The following is a 22,623-nucleotide window of genomic DNA, read 5'->3' as shown; positions in this document are numbered from 1 at the left end:
ATATAATGATTATTATTAACACTAGGAGCACTGGTGAAATACTAATTGCTATCTCTTACATCTCGTTTTGAAGGAGTATTATATTATATAATATAATAATAATAATAATAATTCCGGGGGTCCGTATAATAAGCCCGGGCTTACTTATGCACTAATACAGATTCAGAAACAACAACAACAACAACAACAACAACAACAACAACAACAACAAACAACAACATTATTATTATTATAATATTATTATTATTATTATTATTATTATTATTATTTATTATTACACTTTGATCACAGGCTGAAGATGAACATCTTGAACCTACAGAATATTCCAGCTGTTCAAAAAGCTAATTATTTCTAAAGTACTTTTTTCAACACTACGTATACATCCAGCCTCAAGCCAACATATTTCATAACAACAAAAGCAATTACATGTTCCTAATCATTTGGTTGAAAACAAAACAACAACAACAACAAAAAACACAGACCACGTTTTTTTTTTATTCATGTTGAGCTTCAGAATCCTCTTTTAAAAGAAACACTAAAGATGTTTAAAATAAATAAATACATGAATAAATAAATACACGAATAAATAAATACATGATTAAATAAATAAATACGGTCTCGCAGCTATTGTAAAAAAAAAAATAAAAAAAAAAACTGATTAAAATGCTCGTTGTTAAAACATGATCTTCAAGCAATAAAATCAATTATTCATCCCCTCTGGAAAATGGTGCTTCCAAAACCGCGTATATGTAGTTTCCACAGCTATGAGCAATTCAAGCGCAGATCCGCGTACAATAGCCACTAAACAAAGTTGTGCTTGCATTTCTATCAGACATTGATGGGTATCCTATTAAATTTCTTTAAAAACAATTATGAAACCTTCCACCAAATGCCCTTTGATGATTTTCTGTAAAGCATGATTATAACGCACACTCTTAATACACAAGAACACGGGGTACCAAATACACCCTTTCTTCTAAAAAAAGCAATACACCACAAGCGGTCCAAAACACATACACAGAAAATGTACTTCCATGCAGATTTGATATCCACTTTGTAATAGACCCATATTTCTGTATTGGAAAGGATATGGATTACAAACCAATCTGAGGCACCAACTGCGGGGACGCGTCGTCTGCTTGAGCCAGAAAAAGACCACGGGAGCCAAAACTGGATGCGGGACCTGTTCCTCATCCTCGGATACCAGGTCCGGAGCCTTGTCCCGACCACTGGACCCCCCTGAACCCACACTCCCCCCAACGGGTTTTCCAGCGCTGTCTCCATCTTCCTCATCCCCGGGGTCCTCGCCTTGAGCCGGGCATTGCCCCGAGCCTGAGATCGGGACCCGGACTTCCTCGCTACCCAGCGGGTGGAACTGCTCTCTCCCCTCGCCATCAGTCATGGTAACGAGACTGGCAACGGGATCCTACGGAAGGCACAGACAGAGCGCTGGTGTGGGTTACCTTCAGGGTTTAGTCGTATTGCACTGCGTCCAGCACGCATGGCATTCCAATCATTCAAAAATTTAATTTTTGTTGTATTCTTAGATGTTTCACAGAAGTTAGTTAAAAGCATTCAATCGAGAGAAACCCTTGTATGCTATGATGATGGAGACGGGGAAAAGAAAGCACTGAAGTGAACAGTTTAAAATAAATAAATAAAGAAAGAAAGAATACAAATACCATGCCATGTAAATATAATAATGCATAAATCCATAACACGACAGTGAAATGTAGACTACGACTGCACAAAAAGTTATATATTGTTAAACTAAAAAGAAAAGAAAAAAAACATCAGTTTACTATTTCATTAGAATTAATTGAAAAAAAAAACTGTATAATTTGTTTTAAAATACTAAAAAAAAAAAGCAAAATGACAAAATGCAACATTTACACAGTCGCTAAATACAGCCTACAACACAGCCACTTTACGCAAGTAAAAATACACCATGACAAAATTACATAAACATTAATAAGTATCTAAATATACGTTTTAAAAGTATTTAAAATGACCTCCAATTAATTCCCTTTTACCTTATGGTTGAGGACTGCTGAGTTCCCATAAGCATAGCCTTTACTTCCAGCATATATTACTTAGTAAATGTCCTCGAGAAACAAACCAGGTATTTCTGCAATCCATCTGACTGATTAATTTCCCCTTTGATCCAGCTGAAATCACACGTAAATTAGTCAAACGATGAAAGAAGAACCATAAAACACCATAAAACAAGGGTTCTCTCCGGTTGGATTTAGAACTGTTTTAAATACAAAAGCCGCGGAACAGTGGTTGTTGCGTCTCGATACGGTGAGGCTCAATGTTGCTCTGAAACGGCCAACTTTTGATTTAGCTGGCGCTCTGTGTCACGTGACTCCAGGTCTGCGAGACAAATGGAAAGGCTCATCTAAGCCCCAGCATCAGCATCAGTAGTTATCCCAGCAGCGAGTCGAGATGACCTAGCAAAAATACAACGCATATGCATATTTTCTCGCAACATCAATTTAAGCAGAGTATATCTTTGTGATATACTTCTACCTCCGCAATTAGCATTTGCTGTATCGAAGGCAACCAGAGCAGCTCAGGTGGGTCTGTACAGACGATGTAGGAACTGAGAGATTCGGGAGAATGTATAGTAGCCGAAGCCTATAGCCTCTACAATATTACTTCTGCATTTTACAAGTTAAAGGTTTGCGCGTTGTCAGTATTACCGTATTCCTGTATAATTTCTTGTTCCTATGTTATCATCTTAGATTTAGTGTTAGTAAACGTTTTCTTTTTTTTTTTTTTCAATTATAATAATATAAAACGTCGTTCTATCTTTAACCATTAGGTGACATTTTGAAATTAAATATGCTGTGAGTTCAATCCGGTTATAGCTAGTAGGAAAGAAAGAAAGAAAGAAAGAAAGAAAGAAAGAAAGAAAGAAAGAAAGAAAGAAAGAAAGAAAGAAAGAAAGAAAGATTTAAGCAGACTCTGAAATATGTAAGCATTTCATTCTGTGAAAAAAAATATTTAACATTTGCATTATGGAAAATGTATAATAAAAATGTCCATCTTTGTGAAAGAATATTGCCCCGTTTGCAAGAGCTTCACATCCGAATGATTTAGCAGTAGTCTGTGCACACTAAGGGATGTCAGTCATTGCTGGTTTTCTTTTAAGCACAAGTGTAACACACCGTCAGTTGAAGAGATACCTTCAAATTACAGTAACCTAATTTTGACATGAAAAAAAAAAGGTTTTGTTTCACCAAGAATTGTGGTTATTTAGAGTGTTTGAGGACATCTCCTGACATCTCTGTTGCAGAAAAGAACACTAGTATTCACTTTAACAGCAAAGTATTTGCCAGTTGTTAACAAATGGTCCCATCCTACCTGATAAAAAAAAAAAAAAAAGAAATTACTGTGTTAAACATTAACTTTGAACTACTGTTTAATACAATTTTTTAAAAGGTGGGTGGGCACTCAAATGTATATTTGCTTATTATTAAAATAATATGGTAGTGTGGGGCTGCTTAGTTTCTGTAGTGCATCATAAATACTTATGCCTAAACCAGTGGCATAGACAGGATTTTGCTTGGGGAATGGAGATTTTTGCAGATGGGTAATCATTTATAAAAATGTTTCTTAAGTAAAAAATAACTACACTCCAAACTTGCAAGGAACTCAAAATTGCCCTATTAAGGTCTGTGATGTTTCACCTCACAATCACAAGACTACTTTATCAAACATACAATTTCATAACCTTACCTGATGTTTAGCTTCTCAAGTCTATCCTCTTGTTTTTCATTGCAACCGTGTTGAGTATTTATAGGTCTCGGTCAGTGGTGTTGTGGTAAATAAAAAATAAAAAAGTGGGTAAACTCCCCTGTTTGGTGCTTGAGGCCAGGCAGTGTCATAGTAGCACCAAGGTTGATCATTGTTTCCGCTTTTTTTTAAATTGGGTTTGGAGGATATCAGGGGCAAATGTAAAAGCCATTAAAATGAATTTCTGGCACTTAGTTCCACAGGGACAGTGACCACACTGTTTAAGGAATAATTTTGGTCTTCTAAATAGCACAAACTAAGGAAGAGTCTTCAAGGCATTCTAAATGTCACAACTCTGGAAAATCTTGTTTTAAAAAATAGTTGAACCCCCAAAAAACAAATAAACCAATGATGAAGGCTGCTAGCCGTGCCCAGCAGGTCCAGCGTGCCTAATAACAGAATGAGGACTGTCAAGCGATTAAAATAATTAATCGCAATTACATTTTTTTTTTTTAATCTCAGTTAATCTTGGTTTTAATCATTTATATTTCATTGATGCAATGAGCTGATCATTGAAATGTGTTTTATTACTGATATTATTATTAATATTAATATTATCATCATCCAAAAACAGCCCATCATAAAAATCCTACTTTTTTTAATTTCTGGATTCATTTTGTTGACCCTTCCTTATGGTTTTATATTTATTTATACATAATTTATACAGAAAAACTAGAATTTGTTGTTAAATTGTTTGAAGCAACTGCTCAATCACAACAGTCAATTTATTACTCACCTTACTACATTTCAAATGAAACTCTGTATTTTCTTAGCAGTTTCCTTTGAAAGGGCATCAGTTATTCATATAATCAAATTTTTTCATTGCTCAATGCAAGCCCAATCATTGTGTTTTTCTGAACTGTAGAATCTCAGGACAGACCGTACCACTTTTAATATTATATTATGGTTTATTGCGAAGGCTGGTATTGCTTTGAGACGAATACCCCGGCAATGCTATACCTATTGCAACAACAATGACATGGTCGTATGACACAGGAGTAAAAAGACACAGGATTCCTGAGTTTTACATTTTACACAAGGTCTAGATGTCCTGTAAAATAATCAAAGGACCTCTGAGACAATGATCTGGTATAAAAAGAAATGGACAGTTCACAAAACAAAAACTACCTGTTTATGTGGTGATTTTTAGTTCTGTGCGAATCGGCTTTATATAGGACACATAGTTACTGGTACACCTAGTACTTGAGATGAAAAGTGAAAACCATTTAAAAAGGACATTAAAAAATCACTGATTTTGTAGTTATTTTTTCCTTTTCCTGTAAGTCTAGTACTATCTGAGGCCATCATTTCTATATTAATCTTCGATGTCTCATCGCGCTTGGGTTTGAACAGTACATGCAGGCACGTTGTCCAGTCAAAGGAGTCGAAGGCTGACTGGTGCAAAAATGACAGGACTGCCCAATCATAACTAGATAATGTTTGACTGAATTGTGCTTAGGCAGGCAGCGAAGCAGATGGCTGAAATTCTTTTCTCTCCCATGTCGTTGAATAATGCATTTCGGGGACTCCAGGCATTTTAAACTGTTTAAAAATACTGATGGAATTAAAACCATTCATTTCACATCTCCATGTCTTAGGCCATATTTATTGCATACTTTTAATAGGCTAGTCTCACCTGATATGAAATAAGGTTAGATGCAGAATTATTTAAGAGCTGCTTTACATAATATATGCAGGCATTTTCTTTGGTGTTTTAATTTTATTCATCAGAGGGTTTACAATTATTAAGGCTCAAAGAAGGCACTGCAAGCATTTATTAAAAATTTTACTATAAGAAAAAATATAACATACCTATAACAAAGACTACCCAAATTAATGTGAACATGGCAGAGGTGTAGCTAGGAAGAAAAAAAAAAAGTTATTGAACAGTAGACTTGTTCAGATGTATTGCAAGGAATAATAATACAGTTATTAAAACAAAAGAGGGTTGGTAGTAGGTAAAGAGATTTTATTTGTTTATTTGTTTATTTAACGTGAGTCAATCATCCAGTAAGCATGCTGTAAATATAACCTAAATATTTTAAACAAACAGATGTTTTTTCAGTAAGGACATTTAATCCAAACAGTGAAGAAAAATAAAAAAACAGAATAAAAATAGTTGGAGAACAGCCTCATCCTTCGGAGCATTACTGTGCCACCTGCTAAAATACAAAGAAAAATAATAAATGTACACAACGTGTGCATCCCAGTGAACAAAAAACATTAGGAAGAGGAGCATCGTATACCCCCTCCCCCTCAGCCCACCCCCCGTCTGGACAATGCTGGGAATGAGCTGGTAGGGTTATATACCTAACAGGAAGATGGGAACTTGCTGGTAATTTGCCTGTAGTTTTACCAATGAATAAATGCGATATTTTGGGAACTGTATTAATGATACTTTAAATTTCCTGTCTGAAAACCTTGCAAGCGTTTTCAAATTAATTTAGTAAAAAAAATATATATATATATATATATAATATAAATATATATATATATATATATATATATATATATATATATATAATATATATATATATATATATATATATATATATATATGATATCTATATTTGAATAAGCTTATAACTAATGGATATCATATATGATCTTGAAATAGATCACTAAACTTGGTCGACTTGTATTTTAAAAGTGATTTTTTTGACATACAAGTGGTGAAAGGGACACCACTGAACATAAACAAGTAAAAAGAGGTTGCTAAAAAATGTATGTATCAGATAAGCAGTAAAGAGAGAATAATGCATGGGGTAGTGTGTGATATGAAAATTGAATGCCCATATCAACTGGATGAGCCCATTAAAAAAAAAAAAAAAAAAAAAAAGCTCACCAGTTAACCACATCAAACTAAACATGGTCATCCCAGTTGATGTACCTCGCTTGTTGTGGTTTATTTAGATTGACCCCCTTAATAGCGTACTGAATATTTTGGACCATCACTTTTTTTTTTTTTTTTTTTTTTTTTTTGCTTTAATTGACAATACAGTAATCTGGCACTTATCTGAACTAATCGTTTATCCACCATGATCAATCTCTTCTGCAACCTTAGCTAATTATTGAACAGAGATGATTAGTTCAGGGATTGCAGAGCCTACTAAAATGTTAGTACACTGTGTTGTATGTAATCAATGTGCAACCATTTCTGGCAGTGTCATGTGAGCTGCTCAGTGTGTTGATATGTAAATAAATCTTGTTCGCCTGCGGGGCCTATCAACTTCAACCTCCATCTCGATCTCCTGCCTGCCATTCAGCAGAGAATAAACGCACTCATATGGCCAACGGCTACTCTGTCACAAGCATTACTACCCTGTATCTTTCTAAACAAGGGATTTAGAGGAGCTCCCTAATAAAAGCTGAGTCTCAAAACAATAATTGTGTGAATATAGTAATTGTTACAGCTGTGTATAATGGTATTTAAAACAGGATTTAGGTATCCGCCTTTTTACATATTCATCCTTACTCTGGTCCCACCCGGTCGGATATGCAACGGATTTTACTATATTTGCCATTGCAAATACAACCCTATGTATTACTGCATCCTGATATTTTGCATGTAGGCAAAATGTTATGATTGCAGCTAGAGAGTTTAACTTCTAACTCAAATACCTAGTGCCGTATTTACCAACATTCTCAAACCCCTAAGGCAATCAGTCACTAATCTAGCGCACTAGAATCAGGCGCATGTGTGGGTAAACATGACAGTGGTTGAATTCTCAGAAAGTGTCTGAGTCTAAAAAGAGTATGCCGGTGTATTGCAAAGCATTTAGCAATACTTTGCCAACTGAATCCAAGGGATATGCAATGATTTATTTGTTCTCGTGAAATGCTGATTCAACGATGACCCACAGTCCCAGTTCTAACGGTTGGGGGTACGGGTACACGGAAAGATGCATTGGCAAGACAGAGTGGTCTGGTTTCATATTCACTTAGAGAAAGTCGAAAAGTGTTGGAAGTCATTTATAGGATACAAACAAGTTCTTGTGTATATTCTGGTTCACCAGTGAAAGAATTGCACACAGAAAGCATTGCATTTACTATTGTTGTATGGTCTTCAAAGTCTCTATGTAGACGATCCAAAATAATGATTTCATTTGTTGAACTCATGCCTTGTTATTTATTCAAGGCAACAGGGTACCCCATTAAAGTAATTCACAATATTCATTGCTTTTCACATGTTTTGTCAAAAGGGAATGTATGAAAACAGGACTCAATAAACAAAAGATAATCTTCATTTTCAGGCAAGGGCACTGGAACTAGGGGTGCTGGGGGTGTGGTAGACCCCCTGGCTTTGCATGGCTTCCATCATATGCAGGGGTTACAGTTTTGTTCAATGGCTTTCAGCACCCCCACTTTAAAAATCGTTCCATTGCCACTATTTTCAAAATATTCTACACCGTTACTATCAAAGCAAAGGCCGTGACTTTCAAATAATCGTTGTAATATTTTTTTTGCCAATTTTAACGTGTAGTGTATGAGATTTCAGTATGTTATGTATGCGATTTCACTATGTATTGTATGAGATTTCAATGTGTAGTGTATGAGGTGTCAGTTTGAATTATGTCCCTAATGGCACCTCATACCAGGCAGGTCAGACAAAGCCTTATAAATTGGGGTTCACATAACTAGTACGCAGGTACGCATGCAAACCAGTAAAAAAAAAAAAGAAAAAGGGGGACTCGGTTATTGATGTTTAAGACACAAATGCGTTCCGTCAGTATATATATATATATATATTTTTTTAACAAGAAAGCATTTATAATAAAGGCAGTGACTGTGTTCACGGTTCAAAGGTGAGCTATACATGCTCCTTTTTGCGCTTTTGTCTTCCTTCTTTTCTTTTGTTTCAAAATATCCTCCATTCACTATCACAAACACACGTGAAGGTGCTCTTAAAGGGAATTTTGACTCCTTATTGGTTGTAAACCCACTGTGCTTTGATTGGCTGGGCTCATGACTCGCTATTTAATGTGTGTTAGCCCACGCATGACACAAGACTTCTAAACACGTGTTTTGTGTGCTATCAGGCAATTCGCTAACGCTATCATTTTTGCCCTAGTGTTAGCAGCTTCGCACATATTTGCTAAATACGGCCCCTAGTAATCAGGTACCAAGACGCAGCAGTTACTTCTATCGGATTGTGTAAAGCCCCTTTCACACTGGCACTTCTACCTGGGTCCGGACAGAGTTCTGGCTGCCAAGGTCAGTGTGACCTAACTCAGGATTTTGGTCGGTATGCTTCGACCCGGTTTGAGCTAGACAAAATGCATGACAGACATTCTTAAACTGACAAAATAACAAACAGACATGTCTGCGTGAAGGTTTCACTTCTGTAAGGAACATTTCTGTTTATTCTGTCTAGCCATATTTCTGTTGCTTGAGCTTGTTTGCTTGTTTGCTGACCTGGGTAGACCATGCTAGTGTGAAAAGGGCTTTATATATATATGATGTTCAATAAGTCACACCTGAGTGTGTGACTAGCTAAACTTTTCAAAGCCCATTCTTTTCTGTTGTCTCTACATCTCAAGGAGAAACACTTATTTCTCAGAAAAGCACTTCTGCAGAACTCTTGTTTGATTTCTATTCTGGTGAAACCACATTTTAAATTTTTCTACAGCAGAACAGAATAATTTTACAATGATCTTATCCCGACGAGACAAATCAGAAATGTCATTCTCATCTTGGTTTTTTCTTTTTTCAATGTTTTTCCCAACTCAAAGGAGCCTTATTTTAGAACATTTTCTGTGTTGTATTAGTGCAAATTACAAATATGATGGGACAATTCTGTGACATCATTTATTTGCATGGAGACCATGGTCATTAGCATGAGCATCATTATCACTAGCAGTAGTTGCTTGTGTTAAAATTCATATGCTTATTTGCGTACAAACAACCTAGATAGGCATTCTACTGCACATTTGTATGCAGTATTGTTTTCAATTAAAAAATATATGATTATTTTAGCAACACTAAACAGCTACTGCAGTACTTAAACACTTGATACTGTCTATATTGAGGGTAATTTGCTCTCAAAAGTAGTAAATAAATCATTCATGCTACATGCTTACCACACTGCAATTAAATGGAAGGAAATACCCAGTGGTGTTCTGTCAAATAATTAAATAATTTTCATTTTTACCCTTTTCAGTTTCAAGAACCTTATATAAATAATGAAGAACTGCCAACATGGCAAAATAGCCTCCAGATTTGCTGCAGCATCTCACAAACTAAGTGATCTGACTGTAGTGGTCAGAGGTCAAAGGATTTGTTAATATAGTAAGCTGTTAAAATAACATTGAAATACTTTTTTAAGTAGTTGTATCATTTCTAAATATTTAAAACAAACAGTTTTGATGTTGGACATCACTTGCAGTGCCCCCGTATTGCACTGTACAATATATAACCTTAATAATAGTGACTTCATTTCTGTCATCTTTCCAACTAAATCTTTTGAAGGCAGATACTGTATGTTCCCTGACTTAGAACTATTTGCAAAAGCAAAGTCAAATTTTATGGGAGGGATAAAACTGTTGGAGCAGTTCAGTTGTTTTGAATAGCCTGAGTTTCTTCATACATTACTTTTTCTTTGAAAATGTGCCAACTCCTGTTTAGTTTTTTTCAGGAGTTTCATTCTATATATCTTATTAAACAAGCCTGGGACTGGCTTTCCCAACAAGAGAGCAGAAACTAAATGCTGGGAATTCATTTTAATGCTAGAATTTTTTTTTAATTTATTTATTTTTTATAACTGTCATTCATTAAACCTGTACACAAATGGAACAAGCACTTCAGAAGAATTAGAACAAATATCTAATTACATTTTCCCACTACTTGAAACCGGCTTCAGTTACGGGCCAATAAATACAAAACTCATTATCAATGTACTTTCCTCTTAAAAGGCAATAAATGTAATTCAGTATGTGTGTTTTCTGAGAAATCGGAACGTTCCCATTCAATTCATGCAATTATTTATCATCAGATTTTCTCAGCCCTGCATTTCAGAAGCACAAACTGTAAGTAATAAAATCCAGTTACATGAAAGCATTGCATCATGGAAACTTTTGTCTTCTCTGAGCTGTAGTAACGACCAGTCAGCTTTCAGTCTGGATCGACTTCCTGTCGCTTGCCAGAGCCCAATTAAGACCAATGTTATTTTCCAATAGGCAATACGATGCCCAGTTCTTTTCACATTTTTTATTCATTTTAATGTTTTTTTTTTTTTTTATTGCAATAGCAGCTTTGATCATTTGCCCTACAGGTAGTCTTTCAGTTCTCCACCTGAATCAGACGCTGCAATACATCCAAAACTGATTTTCACTCATTGCAGATCACAAAACTTAATAAGCTAATCTGACACATTCTGATTCCATGCACTGCTGGTAACTCTGAGGATGTGACTGCCAGAGGCTGTTTTAGCCTTTTAAACCCCATGTTCTTGATTTGCCTGTAAGTCCTGTGTGGTGGTGAACTAGCTTTTTAGATCACCAGAATGAATTTCAAAACCCCCTTGCCACAGGAGACCTGCTTCTCGAGTATGTCGTTACCTGGATCTCCAGTTGCTGGTTTTTATGTACAGACTGCACTTTCGAACCAACTCAATCCCCTCAAATTTTGGACTGAAGAGGCTCCCAATCATTCCTAAAGTGGAACAAAAATAAGTATGAAATGACAAAAACAAGTAATGCCTTGTTATCCATGTTTTAATGTAAAGACTCCTGCATGTTGTACTTACATTATTTTATAACAGATGGGGTGCCAGTGTGCTGCGTCAGTAATTCAAGAAGACGTACTAAGTTCCTACATTCAAGTTATTGTGTATGGAAAGATATGCATGGACCAATAGCATTCATTGGAGATGCAAAACAAAGTTTGCAAAAGAAGAAAAAAGAAAACAAGCGTGCAAAGTAATTTATTGTGAAAAGAGATTTTGTCTGATGTTTTCCATGATTCTATCTTATTATCTCAGCCAGGACCAACAGTATTATGCAAGAACAGATTTGCTAAGTTGTAAACAGAATTGTGTGTACTGTTTTATAGTTTATGCTGTATTCATGTTCTTTTATTTATAAACCGTGAAAAAAATGAATATAGTTTTAAACATAACACTCTGCCAAGAGTTAGTTTCCACAGCAACAAACTTAACCTCATCATCTGTGAGGCCCCATATTAGGCCTAAAACAACAACAAAAACACACATTAAATCCCAGAATTTATGCCTAATAATTCTGCATTACAATATCAGAACAGGGAAAAAGCTCTAAAATTATCACCCAGCCTCATTCAAAGGTAACGATCTTTGACTGACAGTTTTTGTGTAGGTACCAAACTACCTCCAGAGATTTGAACTCATTGTTCCATCAAATTAGGATCTCAAATGCCCATTATTGCTATGATGGTGATCTGGAAAATCAATGGTTTGTCCAAACTGACAATAGTAATAACACAGGAAATATGATACCATGTGATCCAGGTACCATGAGATATTGACAACAGGGCAGTGCAATAACAGCTGTATAGAGCTCTGATTAAAGGGTAGTGGTGTCTTTACCCATACGGAAACAACTTATATTTTACATATATTAAAAGCAATATATGTTACACTTACATGCCTCTCATTTTGCTTCATTTGTTTTTGTATGTGTATACACATATGTTCATCTATAAATTATATGCAGATTGGTTGAAAATTGGCCTGATTTTATAGTATTTTTCCTAATTATTCCATGTATTAGATATTTAACATACAGTTCTCTCCATATGTTTTTTACAAGCTATATATATATATATATATATATATATATATATATATATATATATATATATATATATATATATATATATATATATATATCATATATACACCACATACACAAAACATTATCTAATATATATACCAAAATATTAGACTATATACACGTGTTTTGTTTATAATTATAATTTAATATAATTTATATATAACGTAGATAACCTATATATATATATATATATATATATATATATATATATATATATATATATATATATATATATATATATATATATATATATATATGATATTGTGATGCATATATGTAACTGTGATGAGTCAAAGGGGTTTCGGTCTGTGATTCAGCCTCCCGACAGTAGGTGGCATCAAACCAACTCGGGACTTCCCTTACCAAGATCTCGTGACCATGGCAAAAGTCATCTTTTGAGGGGCGGCACCTTGGTGAGGGGCGGAAGTACGAGTATGTAACTTCCAGCCACTGGAGTCAAGTGAAGGATAAGGACACGTGTCGGTTGGGGATTGGTGTTCCACTGACTACAGAGGCGGGACATTACATACTAAAGGGAACGTACTACTGTGTTCGGGGTTGGTCCGAAAGTAAAGTAGGAGGAGTAACGGGTGAAGGGAGAGACTGGTTTTGTGCAGCGGTTTTTTTTGAAATACTAACATTTCTTTTGTCTTTTTTTTTTATTTATGGTCACCACGAAGACAAATTAAAGACGAGTCATCACAGTTTGTTTTGGATTTCACCCCTGCACTCCTTCCCTCACACCATTTTGTTTTTCGTTTGTTATTTAATCCATTTTGTTGTGTATAGAAAATAAAAATAAATTATTTTATTTCTGTACACATAAATTACTGTCTGGACATTCCATTTAATACACTCTCGCCTCACACGTGGTGTCAGAAGTGAAAATGGATCCAGCTACAGTTTTGACAATGTTTAGGGAGCAGGAGGAGAAGCGAGAGGAGAGAGAGACACGGCACCTGGAACAGCTCGCCCAGTTCTTGGGACAGCTGGTAGAAAAACTATCAATATCAACATCAGAGAGAGCGGTTGCCCGGATGTTTGCAGCTCAGCCTAATCTTCAGAAGATGACCTCGGAAGATGATCCCGAGGCTTTCTTGATTACGTTTGAGAGAGTGGCAGAGGCTGCAGAGTGGCCTAGGGAACACTGGGCCATGAAATTGGCACCCTGCCTGACAGGGGAAGCTCAGGCAGCGTATCGAGCCCTGACGGCCACGAATGCAGGGGACTATGTTAAAGTTAAAGAAGCCATTCTCTCACGCCTCGGGATCACGGAGGAAACATACCGGCGCCGTTTTCGGGAATACCAGCTGTCCAAGGGGATGCGGCCCCGGGTTGCGGGACAATATCTTTTAGATCAGTGCACCCGGTGGCTGCGGCCAGAAGAACATACACCCCAAGAACTGGTGCAGAAAATAGTTATAGAACAGTTTGCGTCTATACTACCGCCAGGGAATCGAGAGTGGATTAAGAGGAATAGACCTACCACTCTCGAGGATGCCCTCCTCCTGGCGGAGGCCTACGAAGACGCAAACGAAGGTGCCGGGTCAGACCCCACTCCTGCCCCTAAACTAACTCGGACCAACCAACCAATGAAGCCCAGAGGGGGTAACCGGACCTTCAGACCATGGAGGTCAAGGTTAGCCCCATCCTGGGCGAGAGAGAATCCCCCTAACCTGCCGGTCGCGGACTCGCAGGACAGATTAACTCCGTTGATGCCTCCTAACCAAGTGTGCTACCAATGTAATGAGCCTGGACACATTGCCAGGAATTGTCCAGTAAGAAAGGTGGACCTGGCGACAAGATCCTGGTCAGCAGTAACAGGTAGGAACACTGGGGAATGTCGGGAGGGCCCTTATCAGTTAAGAGTACAGGTCGGGGGAAAGAGTACTTACGCATTTGCGGACTCTGGGTGTGCACAAACATTGATTCGGCAAGCTCTCTTGGATGGGGTAGCCTGGGAGCCACAGGGTAAAGTGGCTATCTCCTGTATTCATGGAGAAACTCGGGTTTATCCCACCACTAAAGTTAGACTTATTGTAGGTGATTATTCAGCTTGCGTTAAAGTGGCTGTAGCGCAATGTTTACCATACCCTGTTCTCCTGGGAAGAGACTGGCCGTTTTTTGATCGTATTTTAGGTCGGGAAATGGTCTTAGTTTCTACCAGGGGACAATTAAAGCAACAGGAGAAAACAATTGGCGAGATTTTTCCGTTGCAATCCGACCTGTTTAACCCTAAAATCCGCCCAAGAAAAACAAAAAGAGAGCGTCGGGTGGAAAAATATGAGGGAACTCTGAGACGACAAGGGGAGGGGTCTGACACAAAAGTAAACCAATCGTTGAAACGGCAAGGAAAGGGAGTAGGTATTCAGTGTAACCGGGGCTGCGAGGTTACTGAGGTGGAAGGTCATGTAATAAAAGACACTCCTCTCTGTGTACCTAACCATTGGGACCGAGATATTGACTTGGGATATGAACAACAAAATGATCCCACGTTACAGTATGCTTGGAAACGGGTTAGATATATCGAGGGGAAGGATATGCAGGAAGGACAACCGGTGGTATTTCCGCATTTTTCTGTATCTGGGCACTTATTATATAGAATAACCCGGGCTCCCGGGACGGGACAGCTCGTAAAACAGTTATTGGTTCCTAGGCCTTTTCAGTCAGAAATCATGAGATTGGCGCATGACATTCCATTTTCAGGTCATTTGGGAACTGAAAAGACTCAGGAACGAATTCTGGCCCGGTTTTTTTGGCCTGGGGTTTATGGTCTGGTGCGGAAGTATGTATCGGAGTGTCCTGAATGTCAATTAGCTGCCCCTAAGTCAGTTCGCCCCGCACCTCTGGTTCCACTTCCAATTATTGGGGTTCCGTTTGAAAGGATTGGTGTAGATTTAGTAGGCCCTCTGGAGGGAACAGAGTCAGGATATCGGTATATTTTAGTAGTAGTGGACTACGCAACGAGATATCCAGAAGCTGTTCCCTTACGCTCTATGAATGCAATAGCTGTAGCGAATGAATTGGTAAAAATATTCTCTAGGGTGGGAATCCCGAAAGAAATTCTCACTGATCAGGGCACTAATTTTATGTCAGACTGTATTCAGCAACTATATAAATTATTGAAAATTCGTTCAATTAGAACCTCAGTTTTTCATCCACAAACGGATGGGCTTGTTGAACGATTTAATCAGACTTTGAAAAATATGTTGCGCCGCTTTGTAGATCAAGAAAAACGCAATTGGGCTAAACTGCTTCCCTACTTGCTCTTTGCAGTTCGCGAGGTACCACAATCCTCAACGGGGTTTTCCCCGTTTGAGCTCTTGTACGGTCGGCAGCCGCGGGGTATCTTGGATCTCATAAGAGAAGGCTGGGAAGAACAGTCAAAGGAGTCTAAAAATGTAGTAAAATACGTGTTGCAGTTACGCGATCGCTTAGAATTAGTCGGTCGATTGGCACATGACAATCTCAAAGCGGCACAGCAGAAGCAGCAACAAAGCTACAATAAAAATGCAAGAATTCGGAACTTTCGACCTGGAGATAAAGTGTTGTTATTGTTGCCCTCATCGGAATCTAAGTTGTTTGCTAAATGGCAGGGTCCCTTTCAGGTTATTCGAGCAATTGGTAAAGTCAATTATGAGATCCGACAGCCTGGGCGTCGGAAAGAAAGTCAAATTTATCATGTTAATCTCCTGAAACCGTGGAAAGAACGGGAAGTCCATTTTATATCTCCTGTACAGGAGGGAGAGGATTTTGGACCCTCAATTGAGTCAGAGTCAGCAATTGAGGTCCCGATGGGGGAACAATTAACTCCTGATCAGCGTGAAGAGGTAAGCAATCTAATTAAAATGTTCAGTGATGTGTTTTCTAACGTGCCTGGAAGAACGCATTTGATCGAACATGCTATTATCACTCCGCCAGGTCTAAGAGTTAGACAGAGACCGTATCGCATTCCAGAGAGTCGGAGAGATTCTGTTCGAAGGGAGGTGGAGTGTATGTTGAAACTTGGGGTAATTGAACCTTCCCGAAGTGAGTGGTGTAGCCCAATAGTACCAATAGACAAGCCAGATGGGTCACTACGATTATGTATCGATTTTAGGAGGGTGAATGCTATCTCCAAGTTTGATGCATATCCCATGCCTCGAGTAGATGAACTCTTAGACAAACTGGGGCAAGCTCGGTTTATTTCAACTCTGGATCTGACGAAAGGATATTGGCAAATTCCATTAACGAAAGCCTCTCGTGAGAAAACGGCATTTTCAACCCCAGAGGGTCTTTTTCAATTTTGTACTATGCCGTTCGGACTTCATGGAGCGCCTGCTACTTTTCAGAGACTAATGGACAGGGTTTTACAACCTCATCGAGAGTATGCAGCTGCGTATATCGATGATGTAGTCATTTATAGTTCTTCCTGGAGAGAACATTTGACTAGATTAGAAGCCGTCTTACAGTCTCTGAGGAGGGCGGGGCTCACAGCGAACATGGCAAAGTGCGCTATTGGAAAAGAAGAAACTAAATATTTAGGTTTCATAATGGGTAAGGGTAGAGTGAAACCGTTGGTTTCAAAAGTCCAGGCTTTGTTGGATTCACCGGTACCTACCACGAAAACCCAGGTGAGATCACTGTTAGGGTTGGCTGGTTATTACCGCCGCTTTATTCCACACTTTTCCACTATAGCCGCCCCTCTCACTGATCTCACTAAAAAGAACGCTCCAAATAAAATTAAGTGGAGTGCAGAGTGTCAGACAGCCTTTGAATCTATTAAAACTAATTTGAGTCAGGCCCCAGCATTAATAAGCCCGGATTTCAGCCGAGAGTTCGTCCTGCAGACAGATGCATCGCAGACTGGTCTGGGGGCGGTTCTGTCCCAGGAGAGAGATGGTATAGAACACCCGATACTATACATCAGTCGGAAGTTACTGCCCAGAGAACAGAGGTATTCGGTAGTGGAGAAAGAATGCCTGGCAGTGAAATGGGCAGTGGAATCTTTAAAATACTATCTTCTGGGACGACCCTTTGTACTCATCACAGATCACGCTTCTTTAAAGTGGTTAGACACGATGAAGGATTCAAACGCTAGGATTACGCGGTGGTACCTGGCGCTCCAACCCTTCGCCTTTCAAATAAGGTATCGTGCGGGTAAGTTACATCAAAATGCTGATTTTTTTTCCCGGGAGGGAGGTAAAAGGGAAGGGTTAGAGGTTTCCGAGTGTTCCTTCGGCTCCACTCTGAGGGGTGGGATATGTGATGAGTCAAAGGGGTTTCGGTCTGTGATTCAGCCTCCCGACAGTAGGTGGCATCAAACCAACTCGGGACTTCCCTTACCAAGATCTCGTGACCATGGCAAAAGTCATCTTTTGAGGGGCGGCACCTTGGTGAGGGGCGGAAGTACGAGTATGTAACTTCCAGCCACTGGAGTCAAGTGAAGGATAAGGACACGTGTCGGTTGGGGATTGGTGTTCCACTGACTACAGAGGCGGGACATTACATACTAAAGGGAACGTACTACTGTGTTCGGGGTTGGTCCGAAAGTAAAAGTAGGAGGAGTCACGGGTGAAGGGAGATACTGGTTTTGTGCAGCGGGTTTTTTGAAATACTAACATTTCTTTTGTCTTTTTTTTTGTTTATGATCACCACGAAGACAAATTAAAGACGAGTCATCAGTTTGTTTTGGATTTCACCCCTGCACTCCTTCCCTCACACCATTTTGTTTTTCGTTTGTTATTTAATCATTTTTGTTGTGTATAGAAAATAAAAATAAATTATTTTATTTCTGTACACATAAATTACTGTCTGGACATTCCATTTAATACACTCTCGCCTCACAGTAACATATAAAATGGTTACATTACATATATTATACATTGAGAATATGTGATCTTTCTATATGGATATGGGCTACCTGGACAGCTACCAAGATAATGCTCAATATTGAATCTTCTGATTACATGCCTTCTTCCAAGCGTACTGGTCTTCTAAAGGACATTTCAGTTCTTCCTAGTCAACAGGGTGTGCCAAACAAAGCATGAAAAGAGGAACTTGTCTGAAATACAAGACAGATGCCAGGATTGAACTGTCATTCTTGGTTGAGAACTATCACTTCAGCAGCATTTACCAAATATTAGATTTTAGTGCCTTCAGCTAATGGATAATAACTACCATTTCTTAAGTGGAACAATCACCTTCTATAGCTAATCAGCAGGGTAGTGTTATTTGGCCCTGAATATGATGAAGCTACATAGAATGTTAAAAAAAAAAGAGTGGGGTCCCGAGTGGTGCATCCAGTAAAGGCGCTGCAGGTGAAGTGCAGGATGTGCACTATAGCCTGGAGATCGTTGGTTTATATTCAGGCTATGTCATTTGCCGACTGCGACCAGGAGTTCCCAGAGTGCGGTGCACAATCGGCATGACATGTGTGGGTCTGCTGTGGTGCCATTCAGATTTGTGTTGTCCTCTGGCCCTATAGGTCTGATGGCTTGACTACGGAGGACGCATGTATCAGCCGCTGTTTTGCAAAGTCGGTGTGGGGGGTTGCAACGGTGAACTGAGATCAGTACATACAACTGGCGATTCCAAATTGGGAAAAAATGGGTGTATATATATATATATATATATATATATATATATATATATATATAGATATATATATGTATATATATAATAGTATTAATGCGAAGGAAACCCTTGACTGCCTCTATAAATGACAGGTATGCTCATTCATCTATTTTGATCACTTTTGGAATGTTGTTTTTGCAGCACAAGGAGCAAAGCTAACCAAGCAAAATATTTATATTACAATGGTTCTACCCTTATCCCCCTCCCCCATCGCTCACACACTATTTTCCTGAGATCTGGTTTTAACATTGGCAGAGAGGAAATGTGTATTCATTTAGTCAGCCACCTGTGTTGCTAGGTCCCCAAGACCAAGGAGTGACAAAACTAATAGGTGAACATTCGGTCAGGCTGTACTAATGAGCAAATTAACAGCTTACAACCTTATGAATGCTATTGGACAGCAAATAATGAAAATATATTTTTAAATATATTACTGCCTAGTATTTAATTATGCACTACATGTATTTACTGTTCTGCTGCGTACAATATTATATTCAAACAAGGCACTCAGAAATTTTACACATTAATGAAAAGTACAGCATGCATTAAAGCCATCCTTGTTAAAAAGATCAATTTCAAACAGTTTTACAAATGGTTGCGGATGACTGATGGCTCTAGTTTTAAAACCAGTTTGTCTTCTGTCCCGGTGATGAAAAACTACATGATTGCACAGCCTTTAAACTGTTTATGAGAAAATTTTCTGCTCACTAAGGTCTTCATATCTTGACAGAGAAGCATTTGAATTCATTTTGTAGTCCCGGAACAGTGTTTATCACACACTGCAAGTTCTTTAAGATTCACACAATTGATATGGTGAAAATCAAAACAGCCACCCAATCAAGTGACAGAAGCTACACCTTATTAAAATCAGATTATCTCGATATAACCAGCCCTATCACAGTTAGTTATCACACATTCACAACAGCTGATTGTTAAATGTGCATACAAAATAAAACTGAAAAACAAAAACATGCAATGCATGCATTAAAGTGTAAGATGTCAGTTAAACCCTTACTATTGTACAAAATCTTTAACAAACTAACAATTTCAGGTACATTAATGATCAATATTCTACCCCAGCCTTCATAGTAATTTTAGATACACTGATATTCAGAAATATAGCTAATCTTAATGTATGGCCATTTCCATCTGATATAAACTGCATTGTGCATTCCAGCTGATTCAAAAATTTTAATACAAAGAAATTTCAGATGGTTCGGACCAATATCAGGGTCTGCTAAACATTATACATGCTCATTGCAGTAGGCCTATATCACAGCAGAGTGAAAGCATAGAAAAGCTGAATTTCACAGTAAAGTGTGATAAGAGGCATAGTATGATGCCATAATGCACAAGATGTTAGACTTTTAAAAGGGGTGTCCATGGTTAAACTTTTACAATATACAGTTTGGAAAACAGAGACCGGAGAATGTATTGAATCAGCTATGTCAGAGCTGAGAAAGAGGCAAATAAAATGCTTTTATATATGCATAAAGTATATTGGCTAGGGTGGTCTACTTTATTCATGAATTCAAGTTTTTGGAAAAGTATCTTCAGAATGATCTCTGCCACTGGGAGATATTCTCAATCTTCAATTGGTGCATGCATTTTCTTCATCTAGTTCCCACTCGTTCACAAAATTTAACACTCAAAGGTTATTGGCTTTATTCCCCCACATTATGTTTTTATTATTATTATTATTATTATTATTATTATTATTATTATTATTATTATTATTATTATTACATTAAATAATTAAAGAAGGACAAGTTAAAAAATCTAATTTTAATGGACGTTTGAGTCGTGTACCTTTTTATAATCTCCAAGGAGACAGAATAAAGAGTTCACTTGTTTTTCATATGTAGGTTACTGAATATTTTGTTCTGCTGTAATTGAGTTGAACAAAAAGGAGAATGCTTCTAACTGCATTACCGTTATTATAAATGGACAAGTTCTCTTACATTGCTGAGCAGAAACCACCTGCGGGGAAGAAGAATGGCTTTGTTATGTAAATAGATTTTACCTTGAAGGCAGGCAGGTCACATTTCCATAATGTTATATTACCTTGCATTCAACTGCTGTTTCATCAGGCTTTAACAGATATACGGTATAGCCTTGTGACGATTTCATAGTTTATTATTTGACCTATTTTATTGTATATGCAGAGTTTCATTTAGATGTCTCAGACAGTATCAATATGTGTCTGTTGGAGGATAGGACCATTTTGCTTGTCCTTTTTTTACCCATTAATACAGTATCCTGACATAATATTTGTATGTGCCCCCGCCAACGCCCTGCTCTCCATACTTAATTGGATTAATTTGTTTTAAATGACAATGCCAATTTGGAAGGATTATTAATCTCTTCCTAATAATTATTATACAGATTCTGTAATAATCAAGGAATAAGTACTGGTGTGGAGGAAAGGGGACAATGTAAATCAAGTCCACAGTACTTTAATGCACAAATATATTTAAAATACAGCAGGCACCTAAAGCAGTGATTTAGCAGTTAGTTTGAAGAGTCCAACTAAACAAAGGAAAACAATTATCAAACCTTAAACACCATTTACATTCAGCAATAGTATATTAAGGTATTTTAACAGCCAGTTAACAATAGTACACTATTGAACAACATTAGATAATTAAATAAAAAGAAATCCAAAGTACCACATCACATAATTAAAAGGCGTTATATAAACATGCTTTGCAAATAAGTATTACTAATAGTCAAAAAACAAAAACCATTAAGGTGTCAGTAATAGTTTAACAATGACCCAAAAACACTTAAGACGTTTTTATAGATCAACTGAAATAATTCAGTAAATGAGAAAGAGTACAAAAAAGGAATCTCTCCACAACACACACCAATATTGCACTGCCAAGATTTACAGCCACAGCTTGAGAACAAGCGAAAACCTTGTTTTGTTATAAACAAAACATAACGCAACCTTAGTCTAAGAGTCCAGGGGATACTATCGCCCCACCACTAACAGAATGGAGAAAAGTTTATTCCATAGAAATAAATTAAACCACCAACTGTTTTGACAGTGTAATTAACACTGATACAAGTATAAACAAGGCCAGTTTCCCAAGACCTGTGCCATCAGCTCACATATAAACAGGTAATGCCCTGTTCTATTAACCTGGAAGATTTTTATACACCCCCCATTAATCAGTGAACTCAAAATCACCAGAACTATAGAGATCGGACCGCATTTCTTAAAGGTATAGACATCGCTACAATAGTATAAAAGCAAACACAATTAAATAATACACACATCAGTAGAATAACAACTAAAAATAAAACACACAATATCAGTGAAATCATAACCACAACTATAAGGATAAATCAGTGCACACTACACCCCTTACACAACCGTTGCTCGTAGTGTCATGTT

At 37.6% G+C, this 22,623-nt stretch overlaps 1 long non-coding RNA gene across 1 annotated transcript; it reads right to left on the bottom strand.

The window, feature by feature from the left end:
- Nucleotides 1–1,076: 1,076 nt before the first annotated feature.
- Nucleotides 1,077–2,398, bottom strand: LOC121300798. The gene is made up of 2 exons (XR_005947569.1): nucleotides 2,034–2,398; nucleotides 1,077–1,426 (listed from the first exon to the last, which is right to left on the bottom strand). It is a non-coding gene; the product is annotated as an uncharacterized LOC121300798 (long non-coding RNA).
- Between the last annotated feature and the right edge of the window lie 20,225 nt (nucleotides 2,399–22,623).

This window comes from Polyodon spathula, chromosome 26 (assembly GCF_017654505.1).
Source record: "Polyodon spathula isolate WHYD16114869_AA chromosome 26, ASM1765450v1, whole genome shotgun sequence".
In the NCBI taxonomy this organism is placed as follows: Eukaryota; Metazoa; Chordata; class Actinopteri; order Acipenseriformes; family Polyodontidae; genus Polyodon; species Polyodon spathula.
The sequence above is the reverse complement of the archived record's forward strand: the minus strand, read 5'-3'. Positions and strand labels throughout refer to the sequence as shown.